At 42.9% G+C, this 23,092-nt stretch overlaps 1 pseudogene; it reads left to right on the forward strand.

The window, feature by feature from the left end:
- Positions 1-1,759: 1,759 nt before the first annotated feature.
- On the forward strand, positions 1,760-19,820 carry LOC137882465 (NLR family CARD domain-containing protein 3-like; annotated as a pseudogene).
- Positions 19,821-23,092: the final 3,272 nt, after the last annotated feature.

Consider the following 23,092-nt stretch of genomic DNA (forward strand, 5'->3'; position numbering starts at 1 on the left):
GTAAACTCAAAACATTTGAGGTATAATGCCTGGCAACATGATCTTGCTACGCTGCTGGTTGACACAGAAATATCATTTAACTCGTGCACGCAGTGTATGACGGTCACGGAAATGCATGACTGCATCAACCAGAGTCCTGCCGGTATCCTCGATGTGCGCGTAGTTGCGAGGGCCCGATCAATGCTGCTTGCAGCTTTAATTATTATTAAGACTACAGTCAGATATAATATGAAGTATTTTACTGTGTACTATGTGAATAATTTAATATCAAAGTTCAGCTCCATCTGCAGCAGCTGCAGGATTAACATGATATATATATATATATATATATATATATATATATATATATACATCTCATCTCATATTACTACAGGATTGATAAGGTGGATGTTGTTTGATATGAAAAGCAACATGTGAACTGTTTCCGGTGTCCTCGTGACGGCCCCTCCCTTCCTGTTTCTCTTTAGTTTCTCTTCTGGAGCTCGTGGTGTCGCAGTTTCTTTGTCTTCTTCTTCTTCTTCTTCTTCTTCTTCTTCTTCTTCTTCTTCTTCTTCAGGTTAGTGAGCGACTCTTTCCACTGAGGGACTCTTTGAGGACTCTTTGTTCTGCAGCGAACACAATGTTTTCTGAATCTGAATATTATTTGAGTTTTGTGTATTTCCTCATTTGAACGTATTGAAACATGTAGTGTGTATTTTATGCTCCGTTTTATAAATGAGACCCATGAACAGTAATTTAAGAGCCTATTATTTGAACTCTACTGGTAGTATTTAAACTACAATCAACTATAATAAGAAGTACTTTTACTGTGTACTTCTTGTGTGATCTAACGTCAAAGTTCCTTCCAGAGAACAAGTTTCAGCCATTTTGTCTTAACTTTGATGAGAGATAAAAAAAAAACGTAGTAGTTCATAAAGTAGTTGATGAACTTTTTATTTTTGGATAAAGGACTTCATAGACTACATGCTATATTTACTCAACTTCTGTACCAAAGTACATTTTTGTGTTTTTTGTATTTTATCTTATAATTTACATTTTCTGCTACTTTTATAAAAAGATGTGGAGGAGATGATCTACTCCACCACATTGTTGAACTCAACATGTTTGACTCTTTGATCACTTCAGTTACTATAGAGTTTGAAGATCAGTAATATGAAACACTAATATTATGACGTGTGAATATTCATGACGCTACTCAGCAGGATGTAAACAGGAAGTGAAACGATCCCTCAGCCCAGCTCGTTTTAATCAGAGCTTTTATCCAATCAGATTCCTGCTCTCTGTCTCTAGGTAGAAGAGAGGCCCGAGGCCTTCAGGAAACACTCTACAGTTGAACAAAGACAGGAGGATGGACTTTGTCTCTAAATGGTGAACAGCAGCTTTGGTGAGTGAACTGCAGTAGCTTTACCTGCCATACATATTATGTTTGTCATTATTTAATATGCTTGTTTCTATATTATTATTTGTACAACTTGTTTTTATGAATATGGATTCATGTGATAGGAACTATTGTTGTGTCCTGTGTTGCGCTGGGACACATTTAGTCGTGGCACAGCAACAAGAACACGCGTGAAGCGGCAGAAGTCTAAACACTCTTTAGCTTTCAGTGTTGAAGTGTTAAGTTCAGTTGAACTCGGTGTTTCTGTGGAGTTGTCTTCATGATGTGCTTCATGTTGTTCCTCTGATGTGAATCATATCTGAATGCTGATCTTCAGTGTGAGGATGAATTCCTGTTTTAGCGTCTTAGTGTTGCCGGATTGGTTCTGACTCTGTTCATCGTCCGTTAATGACGCAGCATCCCGTCACGTATTCATGGATCTGCACTCTGCACTTAGTGTATTTGTACGTGTTGAGCTTCATTTGTACAGCAAACAAATGCTACCGTAGCTGTGGCGTCATGATGAGGTCATTAGGAGGAGGTTCAGCTGTAGGAGGACAGCACTGAAGGCCCAGGTATCAAACACACGGCCCAGCACCACTGAGTCTCTTTTGTAGAAGCGAAAATGAAGAGAAGAGACGGAGCTCTTGGAGTAGCAACCAGCGGGAAGTGTTTTAATGAGCACAAGGAAACATTCAACAAAGTCCAACGTATCAGTTATTACAGCTTACCCTTATAGTCTAATTCACCCCCCTTAAGTCACTTTCCACCAATCAGATCAGTCGGCCGAATCACATAAACAAATCATTCCTGGCCTCCCTTGCCTAATACCTAGTTTGGTCAAGTTCTTTCGAGACCATTATACCAAAATATGTTGACAGGACGTTCTGTTCGTTAGCCGGGAAATGTTTGGGAGTTCCCGGACGCCACGACCTATCACTCTCAGGCACTCATACTTTCTGAGAAACATTTGTTTATTCAACTGGATTGAGATATCAGAATCAGGCCGTGGCTTTAGTTTAATTCTAAGTTATATGATGATTTTCTTCAACACTTTCCATAAAGGTTCATGTGTGAATGAAGCTGTGAGGTCTATGTAAAAGTCTCCTCTGTCTGAATGACTACATGTCATCACTTTAACAAACACATGAAGACAGCAACGGTCCATATCTCTGTGCTTTAAATGGAGCAGAACCTCTGATGGACTTGATCTCTACCAGGTCTACAACATGAACCCTTCCTGCTGCTTCATTCACAGCTCTGGAGGTGAATCCATGTCCTCTTCTACAGCCAGTAACAGTGTTGAGTGTTGATGTTGTCAGTGAGGAGGAGCTTCATGTTCTCAGGTTTGTTCCAGTGTGAAGATGCTGTGGGTTAAACTTTAACACATATCATATAAAGTCCTATAAACATGATGCAGCTGATCTTTGAACTGAGTGCTGCAGCTTCACACTGGTTTATTACAGTGTTGGAGTGTGACAGCAGCCTGAAGACACTGAGAACTGATGAAGAAGAAGAAGAGGATTTCATCATCTTCACACTCGCATCAACACAAAACTCTTGTACCACACAGGCCCGGTCCAGAGTGTTGAAGTCCATGAGGATAAACTGAGTAAGTGGAACTTGAATCGATGACAAGCGAGCTGCTCTTTGTTGGTTCGTGTGTTGACCTCCTGTCTTTGATCATGAGTCCACAGCACAGCGTTGATCTGACAACAGATCCTTGAAGCTACAGCTGGCTGTCTTTAAAGTCTACATGCAGAAACACATCTGATTTCCTGATGAGACACAAATCAAATGAGACTGAAGACTAATGATGAACCCGTCTGTCTGTCTTCATCAGGTGGCTGCAGCTGATCAGCAACATGAAAAGGTATCACACTCAACACTTCTTATGACATTTGATCCTGTTTTACCTTCAACATCTTCATTCTTACTAACGTGATGTTTACTGTTTCTCTGCTCTTTCTCTTGAACATTGACTGAATTAATAACTTCATGAACTCAATGACAGTGTGTTATTATGTTGAACTGATCAGTCTATGAAGGAAGAACCAATGTATGCAGAGAAGTCTGTGGACTAGTTGCTGAGGTCTAGGGACTAGTTGCAGAGGTCTGGAGACTAGTTGCAGAGATCTGGAGACTAGTTGCAGAGATCAGGAGACTAGTTGCATATATCTGGAGATTAGTTGCAGAGATCTGGAGACTAGTTGCAGAGATCTGGGGACTAGTTGCAGAGATCTAGAGACTAGTTGCAGAGATCTGGAGACTAGTTGCAGAGATCTGGAGACTAGTTGCTGAGATCTGGGGACTAGTTGCAGAGATCTGGAGACTAGTTGCAGAGATCTGGAGACTAGTTGCAGAGATCTGGGGACTAGTTGCAGAGATCTGGAGACTAGTTGCAGAGATCTGGAGATGAGTTGCAGAGATCTGGAGAGTAGTTGCAGAGATCTGGAGACGAGTTGCAGAGATCTGGAGACTAGTTGCAGAGATCTGGGGACTAGTTGCAGAGATCTAGAGACTAGTTGCAGAGATCTGGGGACTAGTTGCAGAGATCTGGAGAATAGTTGCAGAGATCTAGAGACTAGTTGCAGAGATCTGGAGACTAGTTGCAGAGATCTGTTTCTCTGCAACTAGTCCTGAGACTGAACTTCAGTTCAGACTTCGATACTTCACTGATGTTAGAACCAAGAACTAATAATTGTGAGTTATTAAAGTGATTGTTTGTGATGTTGCTGTGTTGATACGTTGAGCTTCATCATGTACATTTCTTTGTTATCTGCAGTCACAGTTTTTCTTCACATTGAACAGAAACAAATGGGAGCATCTGTGAGTGTGAAGAGGATCAGCTGAGGGCTTCATGTCACGATAATATGAGCTGTGTGAAGAGGTTATTCATTGATATTCTATATTTACTATGAATGACATCATGTGTCTGTTTCACTGTCTGAAGCAGCAGACTGAACATTTTAAATAAAGTTGTTGATTCAAATGCTGACTGGAGCTCTTTAGACAAACTGTGAGATGATCACAGGTTCAACACAACACACGTCACGCTGTATCCACGACAACGACTGAAGTCCTCGCGTTCACCCTGTGGACCCAGCGGTGTGACGGTGTTATTAACAGAGAGCACTTGAACACACCACAGAGTGACAGGAGGAGGGCTCAGGGTTCAGGTCCAGAGGGTGGAGCTTTATGTTTCTACCTCAGCTGCTGAGCCCCTGGTGGTCAGTGAGGTTTACACTCAGTCAACAGACTTCATGTTCAGCTGGATTCATTCACACTCATTACTTTGTTCACCTTGTTTGACAGATGAACGGCTTCAATCATTCACTCACACTTCAGACATTGTTCAAGCAAACATTCATTCATTCGTCTCTTCAATGTGATGACTTCATCTTTCTACAATCAGCTGTTTCTCTTCTTTGAATCACTGCAAACTGAATATTTTGGGGTTTTGAACCGTTTCAAGACGACATCTTGAGCTCTGAGGAATCATCATGGATCATTGTAGTTCTTGTTGTACTTGTACATTAAAGTGTTGATCTACAGTAATATCATAGTTTGTTGTAGATGTGCATCTCTGTGTCTGGCATCAGCTTCTTGGTGCAGTGTGAACCTTGTTGATTAAACGTCATCGGTTCAAATCCCAGCGGTGCTAGAAGATGCTACGTGTCACATAATGACAGCTTCTTTATTCATAACCTTCACATTCACAGCACTCACACACGTTCTTATGAGGACATTTATTTATCATAAAGCGTTGATGTATTGATCCTTCTCTTGTTGAGAGCTGATAGTTTTTACAACAGCTGCTGAGACTGAAGACTAAAAAGTGAATTAGCTTCCCTGCTGGTCTTTCTCTGTGTGCCAGGATCCATCAGAGACCAGAGTCCCCTGGCCCTGAACCTGAACCCAGCTTTGTGTCCCCTGAGACTAACCAGTCACACCAACATGGCGTTGATTTTAAAGGAGGAGAAGTCTCTTCTGCAGAGTAAGTATACATTACATTTAACATGTAGCTGACAGCTTCCCAGTAGAACTGGTCTTCTACTGCTGATATTAAAGTACTCTGTGAAGAAGAGTGGACCGGTGATGATACTGCTATTTGTCCTGCTTTCTGAAAAGTAACGAGAAGTAGTAAAACCAGAACTACGTCAGTGATTGGTCACTTCCTGGATGAAACAGGAAGTGGTTTATTACCGAATGTGTGTCCAGACTACAACCAGGACAGTGTGTTTGAGTTCAGATAACCAATGAGGGACAGAGTTCATTACAGTCCAGTGATTCACAATCAGAGCAGTCAAACTGAACCAGAACTTCAGGTACATGTCATGAGAACATGAAAGTACATCCTTCTCAAGTAAACAAGTGAAAGTGTGTTAGAGAGCTACGTTTTAATGTGTTAAAGACATGAGATGTACATCAGCTGTGTGGAGGTGTCGTGTGACAGATGGCTCTCAGATGGTGGTGGAAGATGGTCAGTGACTCTGCTGTCCTGACTTCAGTACTTCATTCCACCACTGTGGGACCAGAACAGAGTGAGGATGGAGAGGAGAGACCACACTTCCCTGTAGACCAGCACCAGAGTCTGGAGCTGATGTGAGCTGAGGCTGGGAGCCGGTTTAGAGAAGCCGTGTAGGAGAACATGGATGTTAGTTTATCAGACAGGAGAGGACCAAACCACATACATGACTGATGTGACAGGTCAACAGTCTTAAGTCTTCAGACATCTGACCAACAACACACTGGTTCAAAAAAAGCTGCAGGAAATACAACAAGTATCCCATGTTGAATGAACATAAGCAAGACATGTTCCAAAGACATACTTTAATTGAAATAACTTTTACCGTCCAGTGAAAGCAGAGATATGAAGATTGTATGTTCAGTAAATGTCAGTGTTTCTATCAGTTCACAGCAGCAGAGAGAAAAGTCTCCTGAACCCAGCTGTGTGTCCATGAAGAGTGATCGGTCTAAAGACGGTCTGATTAACTTCAAAGATGGACGCCGTTCTTATGACCCAGAGTAAGTTTTTAAAACAGATGAAACAGATGACTAGCTGATACACAGATACAACTTTGGTCGTCTATCATTTATAGTCTTTGATCTGTCATTATGATCTCATTTCTCATTATGATCATGACACAATATCTTTAACTACTTGTTGTAGGTTTTACATCAGACAGGAAATAGCATTCTGGATATAATCCTAACTCTAGTTGCAGAGGTCTGGAGACTAGAAAGACTCGGAGGAGGAAGTCTCCCCAATGGTGCTGTGGACAAAACCAAATACAGACCCTTTGTTTCAGTGATGTGACAGATCAACAGTATGAAGTCTTGGTACATCTGACTAACAACACAATGGTAGAATAGAAACTACACCAAATATGAACAAGTATCACATCAGAAGTAATTCTAGTTGGGGGTGACCGTGGCTAAGTGGAGAGCAGGGCCGCCTTTCAATCAGAGGGTCAGCGGTTCAATCCCCAGCTCCTGCTCTTCTAGTCTCATGTCAATGTGTCCTCGAGCAAGACACTTAACCCCAAAATTGCTCCCATAGCTGCGTCTACGGTGTGTAGATAGATACTGAATTGTAAGTTGCTTTGGATAAAAGCATCTGCTAAATGACTGTAATGTTGTAGTTGTATCTAGAGGTGGAAGGTGCCAATAATTAACTTTTACTGTCCAATAAAAGCAGAGATGAGAATTTGTTTTGCATCTGGTTTTCATTGTGATCAATCATGACAGAACACAACATCTTTAACTACTTGTTGTATTTGTGTTAATGGTACAAACACAATGTGAGCTGATTCTTCATGATTCCTCCACAGAGAGGACCAGGAGAGCTCAGAGGTTCCCAGAGGTCAGTCTGCCCAGCAGCATCAAACACTGGACTCCATATTCATGGTCTGTACATGTACAACTACTGTTACATCTATTCTGTTCACAATCATCTCCATGCTGCACTTTGTAGACCAGTGGATCGTCAGTCTGTCCAACATGGATCTGATGTTTGGTTCCATGGTTTTAGTTTGTGTCATTCATAGAATGTTCTGTTCCAGCTACTGGAGGAGAACATCATCACTTTTGTGAAGAACGAGCTGAAGAAGATCCAGCAGGTTGTGAGTTCAGATTACCCAAAATGCTTAGAGAGTCAGAGGGAGGATGAGGAGGTGCTGGACGGTGAGGATGAAGAGCAGAGGAGGAGCAGCAGAGAGGCATTTGTGAAGATCACAGTGCACTTCCTGAGGAGAATGAAGCAGGAGGAGCTGGCTGACCGTCTGCAGAGCAGTAAGAGGATTTCTCTAAAGATTTAACATGCTGTATAAATGGGACGTTTACTAAAGTCTCAAGAGATGGACCAACATATATTCATAGACTCATTCTTTGAAGACATGACATGTTGAAATCTATTCTTTGACTCACTGATCTTCTTTGTTGTGTGTTCATTCAGGACTTCCTGCTGCAGTTTGTCAGCGTGAACTCAAATCTAACCTGAAGAAGAAGTTTCAGTGTGTGTTTGAGGGGATCGCTAAAGCAGGAAACCCAACCCTTCTGAATCAGATCTACACAGAGCTCTACATCACAGAGGGAGGGACTGCAGAGGTCAATGATGAACATGAGGTCAGACACATTGAAGCAGCATCTAGGAAACCACACAGACCAGAAACAACCATCAGACAAGAAGACCTCTTTAAAGCCTCACCTGGAAGAGAGGAACCGATCAGAACAGTGATGACAAAGGGAGTGGCTGGCATTGGGAAAACAGTCTTAACACAGAAGTTCACTCTGGACTGGGCTGAAGACAAAGACCACCAGGACATACAGTTCACATTTCCATTCACTTTCAGAGAGCTGAATGTGCTGAAAGAGAAGAAGTACAGCTTGGTGGAACTTGTTCATCACTTCTTCAGTGAAACCAAAGAAGCAGGAATCTGCAGGTTTGAAGAGTTCCTGGTTCTGTTCATCTTTGACGGTCTGGATGAGTGTCGACTTCCTCTAGACTTCCACAACAATGAGGTCCTGACTGATGTTACAGAGTCCACCTCAGTGGATGTGCTGCTGACAAACCTCTTCAGGGGGAAACTGCTTCCCTCTGCTCGCCTCTGGATAACCACACGACCTGCAGCAGCCAATCAGATCCCTCCTGAGTGTGTCGGCATGGTGACAGAGGTCAGAGGGTTCACTGACCCACAGAAGGAGGAGTACTTCAGGAAGAGATTCAGAGATGAGGACTAGGCCAGCAGGATCATCTCCCACATCAAGACCTCACGAAGCCTCCACATCATGTGCCACATCCCAGTCTTCTGCTGGATCACTGCTACAGTTCTGGAAGAAGTGTTGAAGACCAGAGAGGGAGGAGAGCTGCCCAAGACCCTGACTGAGATGTACATCCACTTCCTGGTGGTTCAGTCCAAACTGAAGAAGGTCAAGTATGATGGAGGAGCTGAGACAGATCCACACTGGAGTCCAGAGAGCAGGAAGATGACTGAGTCTCTGGGAAAACTGGCTTTTGATCAGCTGCAGAAAGGCAACCTGATCTTCTATGAATCCGACCTGACAGAGTGTGGCATCGATATCAGAGCAGCCTCAGTGTACTCAGGAGTGTTCACACAGATCTTTAGAGAGGAGAGAGGACTGTACCAGGACAAGGTCTTCTGCTTCGTCCATCTGAGTGTTCAGGAGTTTCTGGCTGCTCTTCATGTCCATCTGACCTTCATCAACTCTGGAGTCAATCTGCTGTCAGAAGAACAAACAACCTCCTGGTGGTTTGAAGTGTTCAGTGGCAAATCAACAAGTCTCTACCAGAGTGCTGTGGACAAGGCCTTACAAAGTCCAAATGGACAACTGGACTTGTTCCTCCGCTTCCTCCTGGGTCTTTCACTGGAGACCAATCAGACTCTCCTACGAGGTCTGCTGACACGGGCAGGAAGTAGCTCACAGACCAATCAGAGAACAGTCCAGTACATCAAGGAGAAGATCAGTGAGAATGTGTCTCCAGAGAAAAGCGTCAATCTGTTCCACTGTCTGAATGAACTGAATGATCGTTCTCTAGTGGAGGAGATCCAACAGTCCTTGAGTTCAGGACGTCTCTCAACAGATAAACTGTCTCCTGCTCAGTGGTCAGCTCTGATCTTCATCTTACTGACATCAGTAAAAGATCTGGACGTGTTTGACCTGAAGAAATACTCTGCTTCAGAGGAGGCTCTTCTAAGGCTGCTGCCAGTGGTCAAAGCCTCCCACAAAGCTCTGTAAGTACAGAGAGAGTTAGATTCATATATCATAACTTAAATATGCTGCTATCTTTTCTACTTATTGCTTATTTTTTCTTCATCATTGTTTCTTCAGACTGAGTGACTGTAACCTCTCAGAGAGAAGCTGTGAAGCTCTGTCCTCAGTTCTCAGCTCCCAGTCCTCTTGTCTGAGAGAGATGGACCTGAGTAAAAACAACCTGCATGATTCAGGAGTGAAGCTGCTGTCTTCTGGACTGGCGAGTCCACACTGTGAACTGGAAACTCTCAGGTCAGGATTCATCCAAATGTTCCACTGATGACCACCTTAATCCTGATTTACATTAATGGATAAACTCTTAACCTGCATACGATTGTGTCTTTGCTTGCATGGTTTTAAATCAATTGTCTTTATTTTGTTTCCATTATTTAAAAAATATATCATTTAAACACGTTTAATAGTCTTTTCTTTTTTTCTCACTCTGCTGTTATATCAGTTATCAGTAATGTTATCAGTGTTTGGCAGTGACTAGAAAACAATCAGTTACAATGTTAATGTAACCCCACAGTAGCCGACAGTATCTCAATATTGCAGTAACCTTCCAACCCTCACAGTTCCCTCAGATTATGTGACACGTGTGTTGTTTTGTGTGTTTGCAGCCTGTCTGGCTGTCTGATCACAGAAGAAGGCTGTTCTTCTCTGGTCTCAGCTCTGAGCTCCAACCCTTCCCATCTAAGAGAGCTGGACCTGAGCTACAATCATCCAGGAGACTCAGGAGTGAAGCTGCTGTCTGCTGGACTGGATGATCCACACTGGAGACTGGAAACTCTCAGGTATGAAGAGACCTGCTGCAGCCACAGACAATCAGTCTGATAGAGGAGGTATAGATGGAAACTTTTTCTCTGTCACACTGTCAGCCTGGTTAATATGACCCTGACACACCAAGCTGCCCTCAAACTACCAGAGACTCATCAAACTGTTTGTGTCCCACATCAGACCATCAATACAGACAGAAGTAGTCAGGGAACAGTAGCCAGGATGAGACCAAACAGGAAGGGAAGGTGATGAAACTGTTGTTTTTCTGGAGCGTTGTCTTGTTTCAACATTACAAAATGGGACAGTGGTGTATCCTGACACGTTAGGTTGACATGTGTCAACGTAGTCACACTGCAGGTTTGTGGGCTCATATCAAACAATAGATTGATGGGTTGTTTTTTTTTGTCACCTGTCACCAGTGTGTGTTGTCCTTTAGTCCAGACATTATTGTGAAAAGACAAACAGACAAAGAAACAATCTGTTTCAAACGTCTTGATAAATCATCACAATAGGAATGTTTTGCTGTTTTAAAGGAGTTCAGCTTTACCTGGTTGTGGTTTGTTTTGCACTGAGAGACAGTTCCCTGGCTGATAAGAGTTGACTTGTTGAAACTACAGGTGACAGTCGGCCACAGACGCTCAGTGAAGAACAAACAGCTGATTGTGGACATGGTGTGTGAGAGCCCAAAGAGGTTTATTTAGGACTGGACCAAAGTTCTAGGGGGACACAGGCAGTGGTCTGTGGCTGCAGACGTTTATCGACTCACATGTATAACAGTCCAAATGATAACTCTGATAAGTCTAGCGTGAGTTCTAAAGCGAGTTCTAGCGTGAGTTCAAAGACTGTCCCGATGCCCAATTCTACACAAAGGAAACAACCCGAGACTCAGTCCCACCCCTTCCTCTTATCACAGCTGATCCTCATCTGATTAATAACAATAGTTCCCAAAGAAAAAATTATTATTCAGAATATGAATTTAACATCCATTCATAAGTCAACGGAATGTATTTAGATCACACAAATCTATTAGCAAATTTAGAAAATATTATTTGTAATCGAAACAGAAAATGTGGCTCTCACAGCCAGAGAGACTACTACATTCATTGATTGTTTCTAGCACAGAGGGAATCGATTGTTTAGGGTTGCAGAGAAATAGCAGTATATCATCCGCATACAACGACATAGTATGCTTCATTTTCCCACTGTTAATACCATTAATATGTGGGTGTGTTCTAATAGCCTCGGTCAGAGGTTCAATGGCAGTGGAAAACAGAAACGGGGACAGTGGACCACCTTGACGAGTGAGACCGTTATCCATAACCATTACTTGTGGAGAGGTGTACAGTCATTTTACCCAACTTATAAATGTGTTACTCGGAGAGAAACTTTACAAAACGCTGAACATATACAGTATTTCCATTGGATCGAACGCTTTCTCAGCGTCTAAGGAGACCACCGTAGAGTCTAGAGGTTTGTTTTTGGCATATCGAATGACCCCCAATAAACGCCTCAAATTAGTATAGGAATGACGACCTTGCACAAATCCTGTTTGATCAGGCCGATGATGGTGGGTAGGATGGGGTCCAGTCTTTTAGCTAAAAGTTTTAACAATATTTAGTTTTCCACACTTTGCAAACTAGTTGATCTGTATGAGGAAGGTTCCTCTGGGTTTTTACCTGGCTTTGGTGTTAAGACTGTGTTGATTCAGGTAGTTTTTGATTCAGGAAGGAATATTCATACATTTGACTAAAGAGTGGAATAAAACTGTCTTTAAATACTTTCCAGAGGGGATGTCGTCTACAGCTTCCTCTCTCTCTGTAAATGTAATTGACTTATTCAAAGCCTCTTGTTGTTGTTTATTAATTTGTGGTAGGTTTAAATGTTCTAAAAAGCTGTTTATTTGAGAGTCACTTTTATGTATTTGTGATGTATAAAGTGATTTGTAATAATTAGTAAATAATCTCCTCAGATTTAAAACGTTTTCTACTCGAGGTTTTCAGACATGAGACAGAGTTATGGCTGTTATGGTTACTTAAAAGTTTAGAGAGTAAATTTCCTGGTTTGTTCTCATATTCATACAACCTTTGTTGTTTAGAAAATGATACTTTCTCAGTTTGTTGGGAGATTAAAGTATTAAAAGCAGCCCTTACAACACTCATTTGTTCATAGTTTTCTTTAGTTGATGATTGTGCATCTGTTCACAACTTAGTAATTCTGCCTCTAGGTTTTTCTTCTTCTTTCTGCTACCTCAGTCAGGAACACTCTCGTCATAGATTTTAAACATTTATTGCAACAAATGGAAATGCAGTTAAACTTGGCGATGATGGCTCCGCTCTTTGAATGCTCCCTGGATTAGCCAGCAGCTACCAAGCTAAGACGGGGAGCACCGAGCAACAGCGAAACCCAACGGCAAGTCTCACACGGATGCTTCACGCCCGTGTGAAGCATCAGCCGGACTATGGAAATCTATGTGTAGCAGCAAGCATGCTGCAGACCTCTGCAGACATCATGTTCAGAATAAAAGGAGCAAGCATGCATCCCAAAGAGGTCATACTACATACATCTTCCAGTGAAACCCAGCCAACCACTTCCAATAGCAGCATTTTATGAACTTATTATTTTCATTTATTATCATGCATTGGGGTACTAATGGTAGTCTCCAAGGTAGCGCTCATATCTTTTTGAACTGCAATTATATTCAATTCAATTCATTTTTGTATAGCCCAAAATCACAATCACAAATTCTCCTCAGAGGGCTTTACAATCTGTACACATACGACATCCTCTGTCCCAGGACCCTCACATCAGAACAGGAAGAACTCCCCCAAAAACCCTTTAACAGGAGAAAGAGGAAGAGACCTTAGGGAGAGCAACAGAGGAGGATCCTCTCCCAGGATGGACAGAAGTGCAATAGGTGTCATGTGTACAGAATGAACAACATCTGTGACTCTCAGTTCCTAAGCTGCTGAGGACCAGCGACCCAGAGCTTCCAGTGTAGATGCTGGGACCAGAGCGGCTCAGAGGCAGCTGCTCCGATGAGGAAGGGGTGCGAGGTGTATAGCTGAGGAGGATGTCCGCCTCGTTTGCAGAGGAGACGGAGTCGGTGGTAAAGCCAGACCTTGACGTGGCTTTTCTTTGTCGGTCAGAAACGAGGGTTCGTCTTGCCTCGCACCGGGGCGCCGTTGAAGGTACCAGGTTATGGAAGATAGAGGACAAGATGCAGTGTTAGTTAGTGAGATAACGACGTTCTAACTTTACCTTCCCCGTCAGTTTTTAAATGTTTGAGGTACATGGAGTACATGTGAGCATCTATGATAATGTCAGAGATAGTAAGATCATGCAAAGGGTCGATAGAGTCCGAGCTGGTTGTGAATTCACCATACAGAGGAACCCATGAAGCAGTGAAAAACACGGTCTCCAGTCATGAATCTATGCATGATCCAGAACACCCCAGCCTGCATGGAGACACCAGTTTGTGCACTAAAGGTAATGAAAAGAGGAGACGCTTATCGTTGCTTCCTGGATGCTCTTCTTTAAGCCGTTGAACAGGAGGTGAATGAAAGAGGTCCCGAGCAGGCTACACACTGAGGGATCTGCACATTAAATGAACTGAATACCTGCAACACTTGCTTTGATGGGAGAAGGTTGGATTTCCAGGATTCTTAACAGCACAATAAAAGCCCATTCTTTGCTAGCTGTCTGCAAACCATTGATCGTTGTAGATTCCCCCAAAACCAACAGAAGGAGCTACGAGAGCGACTGACGTTTCTGTATAGTTGTAGAACGAGATGCCGTTCCAACGATAACGCAGCAATATGAAACACTGAGATATGTTCATCTCACCATTTGATGCTGAGAAGGTTCCACTGTGACAGATGGAATGCATGACATAAAGGTATGAGCTATTAATGCTTGGAGCGCTGTCATCATGAGGGGCTGAGAGTATATTATCAGACCCGTCATTTATTATTTTATTTATATATCAGAGTACTTTCTAAAAGCTGTACCTATGCATTATGCAGAACATGAAGGAGGGAGGACTACCATGAGGCCCAGTCATGTGTCCTTCACAACACTTTGACCAATACTTGTTCACTACTTCTGGTTCTTCAGAGCAGATAAAGGTTTTTACAGACGTGGACACTTTTGGAAGAAGACCTTGAACTAGACCAGTTATTAAATAATGAACTAAACAACGATTGGATGTTCTTCTAGTTGTTTATTAAGTTCTGAGCCGTTGACAGGTTTATGTTTATTCATCTCTTGACACGAGACGAGTTGAACGCAGCAGAATTTAATTAAATTGACGTCATCACCTGCGAGGATTTGATTCCTGATCTGAGGAGAAATTGTAGCTACAGGTGGAAAGAATGACTTGAGATGGAGCTGTGGGGACTACATTACCCAGTGTTCTATGCGGCATGACGTCAATAGAGAGCGCTCCGGCTTCCGTAGTAGCTCACCGTGTTAGCGGCGTGGAGCGGCTGCTGCGGCCGTAGATGTCCCGGAATCGAGCGGGTTTCCAGAACCAGGAAGCGGACATCCGTCTCGCTAAGAGAGGACTGAATGTTAGTGAGAGCGGAGAGGACCGGGTCCTTCTCCTGAAGTTTGACGTCAGTATGGAGTCTTGCTCTTCTTGTTCTTCAGTGGCTGATCAACAAGCCCTTTTCTTACTTAGTGAAGTCCACACATGCACACACACCTTATATGTTTAGTGCGTATATGTTCTCATTGACTTTGCTGCACTTAAACATCAAGTGTGCTGCTCTTCTCCCTCAGCATCCGATGCTCTATATTGTTCTACTTCTACTCTAATCATTTAAAAACCTCAGAAACAGAAAGTAAAGAGGGAGGGTCTAAAGTGAATGGTCTACTGAACCATGAGGTTGTTGGTTCACATATGGCTTGAAGTTAACCTGAGAGCGACGTCTCTCCACTTTCTTCATGAAGTCCTCTGCATCCTTTTCTTCTCCACAGTTGATGTGAAGAACAGAGGGATAGAGAAGCGAGTAGTCCACGTTCATGTCCACAAGTTTCCTTTTGATGTGTTCAAACTCTCTGCACTGTAGTCGGGGTACAAGTGGGTCCTGGTGTTGTTGATGAGGAGCTCACCCTTTTGTCTGGAGAGCTGAAGAGTTTGAACTTTCTCCTGAAACTCAGGAATCTTACCAGGACTAGCCTTGGACCAGTTGAGCTTGTGTTGTGGTTTCTCTGTGGGGCTGAGTGAGCTCTCTCCAGTACCGGGGGATTAGGAAAGTGTTCCTGACCCAAGAGGTGTAGGATCAGCTGCTGCACAAACCCAACGACATCCCGGCCTTCTGCCTCTTCTGGACCTTTAACGATACCAATGTTGGAGCGTCAGCTGACTCTTTGTTGTGCTGCAGTGGTTTGGTGTTTACCTCTTATATTATAATATATCATAGATAATAATGAACATCAGCTCCGTATCAATGGTCCAGTAGAAGCTTCAAGCCGTGGTATTAAGTCTGGTCTACACTGGCTGATTGCGTCCATGAGCGACTGAAGGGAGACTTGACGTTGGTCGGCCATACTTTGGGTTTAGATGTCAGAGACTTCACAGGTAATTGGCTACTTGTTCACTAGTCTAAGACAAAGAAATCAGCTGATGCAGGTTTAAACATGTGATTCAGTGACTGACTGGTGGAGGAGACTGAGTGTGAAATGATGACGATGCTCAATATAATCCTGATAATAATATATCTAGCGCTGCAACTAACGATTATTTTAATAATCGATTAATCTGACGATTATTTCTTCAATTAATCGATGAATCGGCGGGGAAAAGGCGAGTGAATAAAAACGTGTCTTTAGTCTTGCAAACTATACCAGCCCTGCCAGGGAGGTGTGGTCAGGGGAGACAGCCTCACCTGTCATCATGACAAGTAAAAAACTAATAATGATAAAATAAAATAAATATTAATGTCTCTACTGATCTGTGCTATAAATGTGATTACTGTATGATTCCAATCATTTCAAGCCTTTTTATAATTTGAATCTCTGAATGATGTCATGTCCTGTTCAAACAGAGGAGACAGTGAGGTGAGACAGAGACCAGCTGTTCCTCACCTCACTGTGAATCCTCACTAACTGTTGAGTCTTTTTCTGTCTCACTGTAATATCTGTAGACTCTTTTATTATATGTCCTTTCTTTACATAGAATAATGTGTTTCACGTCTGTGTAGAACATGTTTAGTGTTGATCTGACATTAAACCGCAGTGAAAAAGCACAGAGAGGTAAACAGTATCTCTGCCTCACTGAAGGGGGCGAGAGAGAGCCCACGGGTCAGGTTCATGCTTGTTCTGTCGTTGCTCTTCTTCTACACTTCTCTTCTTCTACACTTTTCTTCTTATATTTTGTTTTGACCACAAAAATGTAAGATTCTATATCTAAGCTTAAAAATGTCTCAACAAACAGTGAATTATGAACAAATCAGCATCAGTTCATTGTCGGACAGGTAAAGTAACTCTTATGTGTTCGTTGTTCTCTTTATACATCCTGGTTCTTACGCAGATTATCGCGGAACCTCACGATGTTTGCGGGTGTCGCCCGCGAGCGCTCCGCTTCTGAAACGCTCCCTGTGGAATCAAACATGTACTGTGTGTGTGTGTGTGTGTGTGTGTGTGCGTGTGTGTGTGTGTGTGTGTGTGTGTGTGTGTGTGTGTGTGTGTGTGTGTGTGTGTGTGTGTGTGTGTGTGTGTGTGTGTGTGTGTGAATAATGCTGATATGAAGAACAACCAGTAGTCGATGGTCAAGCTGCCAGTTGAATGGTGATTGAAGCTTCTCTATTGGTTCATATGTTTGTACATCTGATTGATGTAGAGTCAGAGCCTCACCAGACACCAACCTCACCGCACGTCACTGACCCCTGCTTTACTACCGTTATGAAGGAGCTAACGCTAACTCGTGGAGCTGATGAGGAGTAAACAGCAGGAGAGCTACTGGAGGGACGTTACGTTCCTCACTTCAAACAGAACAACAGTAGGATTCTGTAGTGACTGACCTGCTGTTGAACTCCTTCCTCCTCATCAAGGACTCCAACATGTTCACGTTTTAGGTGATGAATCATCACCGTGGTGATCCCGTGTCATGTCTCTTTTGCATATCTTGCAGTTAACACACTTTTAGATGTCTTCAGTGTGAAATGCTCCACACCTTGATGACTTAGGTCCTACTGACTTCTCTTCCTCCGCCGTGTGTTTCAGAACAACGTTACGTGTCTCCGATGCTCTTTCTTCTACCTCCGCTCTGCTCCGCGCTCAACTATACTTTTGTTTTATACTCAAACATCTCAGACTTATTGAGTGACGTAATAATCGCGCGACACAACGAATCGATAATGAAATTCGTTGCAAACGCTTTTAATAATCGATTTTAATCGATTGGTTGTCGCAGCCCTAAATAAATCATGAATAAGTGAACGGGATGAGCCGTCGTCATGGGCCCATCACAAGAAGCTCCTCTGACGTCAAAGAACATGAGATCCTGATGAATCATAAGTGCTCCATGTGAACATGAAGAACAAAGCTCTGTGATGACAGGATGTAATGTCCATGTGTCCGTGCTGCTCTGACCCCCCTCCTCCTTTCAGGGCGGAGCCTGCTGGAGTCCGATGGTTCAGACCGGGTCTGAGGAAGTGTGAGTGTGCTTTGAATTTGATTCATGAGAACAAAGCGTCTTCAAACTGTGACATCACTCATTCACATCTCTGATGTCATCATTAAACAGATTAATAACTGCAGCTGTATTGTGTCTTGTTCTCTCCATCAGACTCCTGTGAACTCACACTCGACACAAACACAGTGAACAGAAAACTAGAACTGTCTGACAACAACAGGAAGGTGACACATGTGGAGGAGTATCAGTCATATCCTGATCATCCAGACAGGTTTGACTACTATCCTCAGCTGCTGTGTAGAACTGGTCTGACTGGTCTCTGTTACTATGAGGTCGAGTGGAGAGGAGACGTTAATATATCAGTGAGTTACAGAGGAATCAGAAGGAAAGGAAACAGTTAAGACCGTGTGTTTGGAAGGAATGATCAGTCCTGGAGTCTGGAGTGCTCTGATGAAGGTTACTGTGTCCTTTACAATAAGACAGAAACACCCATCACCTCCTCCTCCTCCTCCTCTGGTAGAGTAGCAGTGTATGTGGACTGTCCTGCTGGCTCTCTGTCCTTCTACAGAGTCTCCTCTGACACACTGATCCACCTCCACACCTTCAACACCACATTCACTGAACCTCTTTATCCTGGGTTTGGGTTCAGGTTCTGGTCTGGTTCTGGTTCCTCAGTGTCTCTGTGTTCTCTGTAGGAGCAGAGTCTCCTCCTCTAGAGGAACGTTCTCCCACATAGTTCCGTGTGTTCAGGATCACACACAGCTGATGTCAGTCAGCAGAATGTGGGAGGAGTTTCTCCTCAGGGTTCTGTTTGTAGTGTTCTCTGTCCAGTCTGGCTAGAGGTTGATGAAACAATCCTCTGAACAGAGTGATGGACTTCAACAAGCTTCCTCTCATTCTTGAAGGTCCTACATCTTCTGTGTCCAAACAGAACATCATGTCTTCCTTGTCCCCGGAGAGAGCAGCTCTCACTACATTACAAGCCTCTCTTCTCTCAACATGAACATAGATGTGTTCTTATCAAGACTATCTCTGAAGTGGAATAAACACGTCTCCTTATGTTCAACTCAAAGTGTCCATGAGTCTGTTCGTCTTCTACCAACAAGAAGAACACAAACTTCATGACACCTTTAATGTGTTCATGTTGTTCAAAGAGCTTTTTCATTTTCATCCAAACACATTTATTCAAGAGAACTTTAAGTGTTGAGAGGAGATAGAATGTTCAAATAGATACATGTGATATTTGACTTCATCACATCTAAATACGTCTTTAATCAAAGTCCTTTAAATGACCTTTACCAGAGCTTTCAACCGCATCTCATGAGCTTCTTCACTGGAGAGAGTTTGTTTGAAGTAGTTTACATTCAAAGTATTTCAGTAGATGTTGTTGTACATGTGTTGTCTTACACTTCACATGTGAAGAGATGAGTGACTTTTCACATGTGACGTGTTTTAAATGTGACGCTTTTAAAAGAAGAGAAGAAGAAGAAAAAGTAGTTGACAAGAAGAAGAAGAAAGATCAAAGATCAGTGTTCACATTACAGACAAATAGATGATGGACTTCAAACATCTGAAGTGATGGAAGTCATCAATAACAGAGTTCATTCACATTTTAACTTCATCTCATCAACTTGATCTTTAATGTTGTTCTATTGATATTTCATGTTAAACGTGTTTAGTTTCATATTGTTTCAAACATGTCGTCACTTCAGTGACTTTGATTTGTAAACTTGTCAAATAAAAACCTTCATATAAGACATTTCCTACAGCACCTGAAGGCACCACAAGAGCCCTCCCCCGAGGAGCTGTGATTGGTGGAGTAGTGGAGCGGTACTACAGTGTACTGCAGTACGAGAGAAAGTACTACAGTGTACTGATCAATTTAGTTATTTTTTCATTTATTTAATTTATTAAACTTTTTCTTTGATTACTATGATAATATATATATATATATATATATAGTTGTTTATATTATTATCATTTTTTTAACACTTTATTTTGTTTTCATAATAATTCTATTTAATCTTTGAGTGGTTTCATGTTTTATTTATTTTATAATTAGTTCTACGTTTAGTTTATTTTGCTCATTAATATTCATTCATTTAAACACTTCCTGTATTTGTTTAGTTTCATTCAGAAATGTTTTATTATTGTATTAAAGGACTCATGTTCCAGCTGTTCTTCTTCAAACTGTTGGGACATTTCATTCATAACTAAACATCATACTTCTAATAACAATAACATTCCTCTAATATAAATGTGGAGCAGAAGTAATTGACATGAAAAGAAAAGACGAGAGTGAAGTACAAGTACCTTGAATGTGTACTTAAGTACGGTACTTGAGTGTTGTACTCTGGTGCTTGTCTGTGGAGTGGTTTGAAGTGGAGGCCACTAGAGGGCAGTATGTGTTCATGTGTCCATCAACACGGATCAGAGTGAGACGTCTCGGCATGAAATGCTCTGAGGACGTTGATGTAAAGCCGCTTCCTGCAGCGCCACCTTCGGGACGCACGAGACATCGCGTCTACAGAGCAGGTTCCTCATCGACGAACGTCTCATTTCAGCCTCCGATCACAATCAGGTAATCCATCACCGTATCGATCGGCGGTCTGTTCCCGTCGACGGCCGGCCGTCTGGCCGATAACGGAGCTCTGAAGGTGAACGATCACCTGCAGGTTCCAGGTTTCTCCAACGTCTTCGCTGTCGACGACTGAGCCGACGTCAACGAGCCCAAGATGGCGTACCACGCCGCCGTCGTGGGCGACATCGGCAACAGTCTGAGCGAGAAGGAGCTGACCTCATATCACACAGGTACACACTCACCTGTCTGTGGGTTAGTTGCTCGTCTGTGGTTTAGTTGCATGTCTGTGGTTTAGTTGCTCGTCTGTTGTTTACGTTGCCTGAAATTAGCAGAAATGTAGTGATGTCATTGAAGTGATCGCTCATTCTGATAGATTGTTTTTATATTTTTATATATATAAGAATAATCTGTGTAATCTGGTCTGTTGGGAAAAAGGTCTCCACACGTCAACTAAACCAACCTCCTCAAAACGTGTGTTGACTTTCTCATGTATGGACTTCCTTTCATGAGTCGTCCTACTGGAGGAGTCTCTAACTTTGGCTGTCGGTGTATATTTAAGTGCCCCCCACACATCAAGAGGCCTTCTGTTTCTGGTTCATGATGTTGGTGATGTTTTGGAAGAAGCCTAGATCTCTTCCTGGAGGTGCATATATATTAAACAGACAGAGTCACAGGATTCCATCTCTATTCCCCCTCACCAGAATAGATCTGCCCTCCTTGTCTCCCATTTGAAATACTTTTTCTAAATGTAGTTTGCTTGAGATCAGAACATCAGCTCCTCTCCGATGTCCTGACTCATATGATGAGAAGAAGACATCAGTGAAGCCCATTCTCTTCAGTCATTGAAATGGTTTCCTGTAAATATGACACATGAGCTTGTTCTTTCTTCAGTGTAGATCATATTTTTCTGCGCTTCATTGGATTCAAAAGCCCGTTGACATTGAAAGAGATCAGTTTGACTTTGTCACTAACCATACGTGTGTGTGTGTCTGTCATTGTATCAGCAAGCTTATCGCAACAGAACTGAACTGATCCCAACGAGCAAGAACAAAGAAACATACGTGAAGGAACAGAACAACAGATGTGGTTCTGGGGTGGGGTCTCTGCTAGATGAGCCTGGGTTGAGCTAGAGCTCGCTTCTCTTCACAAGGTTTCTGACGGTTCTGCAGGACCGTTGGGGATCGTCTTGGTCTAAATATATTAGTCTCTCGTTCAGAAGCGCTCGTTTCTTTCCCCGGGCCTTGCGCAGAATCTCTTCTTTGGTTTCGTATCGGTGGAATCTGATTATTGTTGACCGTGGCTCGTCTTCTCTGTCACCGGTGGGTTTGGGGGCGAGCGCCCGGTGCGCCCTCTCAACACCCAGGTCCGTGGTTGGGGGGATCTCCAGCGTGTCCCGCGTTAACCACAGACGACCCCTCCGCTCCTTCGGGAACATTAGAGACCCTTAAGTTCTCTCCACGTGACCTCCCTTCTTGGTCCAGTCATTAGTTTTGCTGTTGATCACTTGTATCATCTTGATGAGCACCTGTTCCAGGTTTTGAACTGATCTTCCACACTTTAGATTTGCGTCTCCGTCTCTGCTACTGTTTGGTTGACGTTGTCCAGCTCGGAGGAAACATCATTTAGCTGATGTTTTGTGTCTTTGTGAAAGTCCCGTATTTCTTCCAGAACTTTGGTTGAACTTTTGGTTGAACCTTGAGTTGAGGTTGAGAGTTAGCATTAGCTCCTCCATCTTGGTCACGTGAGAGCTCTTCTTTGTGTTTTCTCCAATCACGCTTTTTCTGTTTGTGTCCTTTTTTCCCATTGTCGCCCCACTGACCAGCCGGAATATTATCTATAAAAACGTAACATGTGGTTGTTTATCGGGGCGTAGTAGTTATTATCGCTGTAGGCTGCCATTCAGGGCGATGACGTCACCGCAACCTCAAGCTGTAGTTCTGAATGAGAACTTTTACGGTTTTAAGGCCAATCTACATCTCCATTCTGTGCAGAAAGACTTCATGTGAAGAACACAATGACACAGAATGACAGTTACAACCATAGTGCTTGGCCCAAATAGTGGAATGTGTCCAAACGTCATGAAATCACACACATTTGATTCCATTAGTTTTGGATCAGCTGTTCTTCTGTGGCCCAGAGTACCTCTGTTTACTTCACCTCTTTAAAGTAAAGACCTGCACTGCAGTAGAAAAGGAGAACTACATTTCAAACTGTCACATGACTGTAGTTGTTTTCTTCTCTTTGCGTCATAGCTGAAGATCAGGGGCATGAAGAGGACCAAGACGGCCCTCAATCCATCACACCTGCAAGGTTTGTGCAGTGGATCGCGGGCCGAGGTCACGTCCCACTTCTTCCACCGGAGAAGAAGGATTCTGCTGTGATGCTCAACTTCAACACGACTGCAGTGCAGACTTTGATCGTCACAGTGTGCGTTACCCTGTTGCGT

The sequence above is a fragment of the Cebidichthys violaceus genome, unplaced genomic scaffold, assembly GCF_023349555.1.
Source record: "Cebidichthys violaceus isolate CVI_PGR_0920_01 unplaced genomic scaffold, fCebVio1.0.p SCAF_32, whole genome shotgun sequence".
Classification (NCBI taxonomy): domain Eukaryota; kingdom Metazoa; phylum Chordata; class Actinopteri; order Perciformes; family Stichaeidae; genus Cebidichthys; species Cebidichthys violaceus.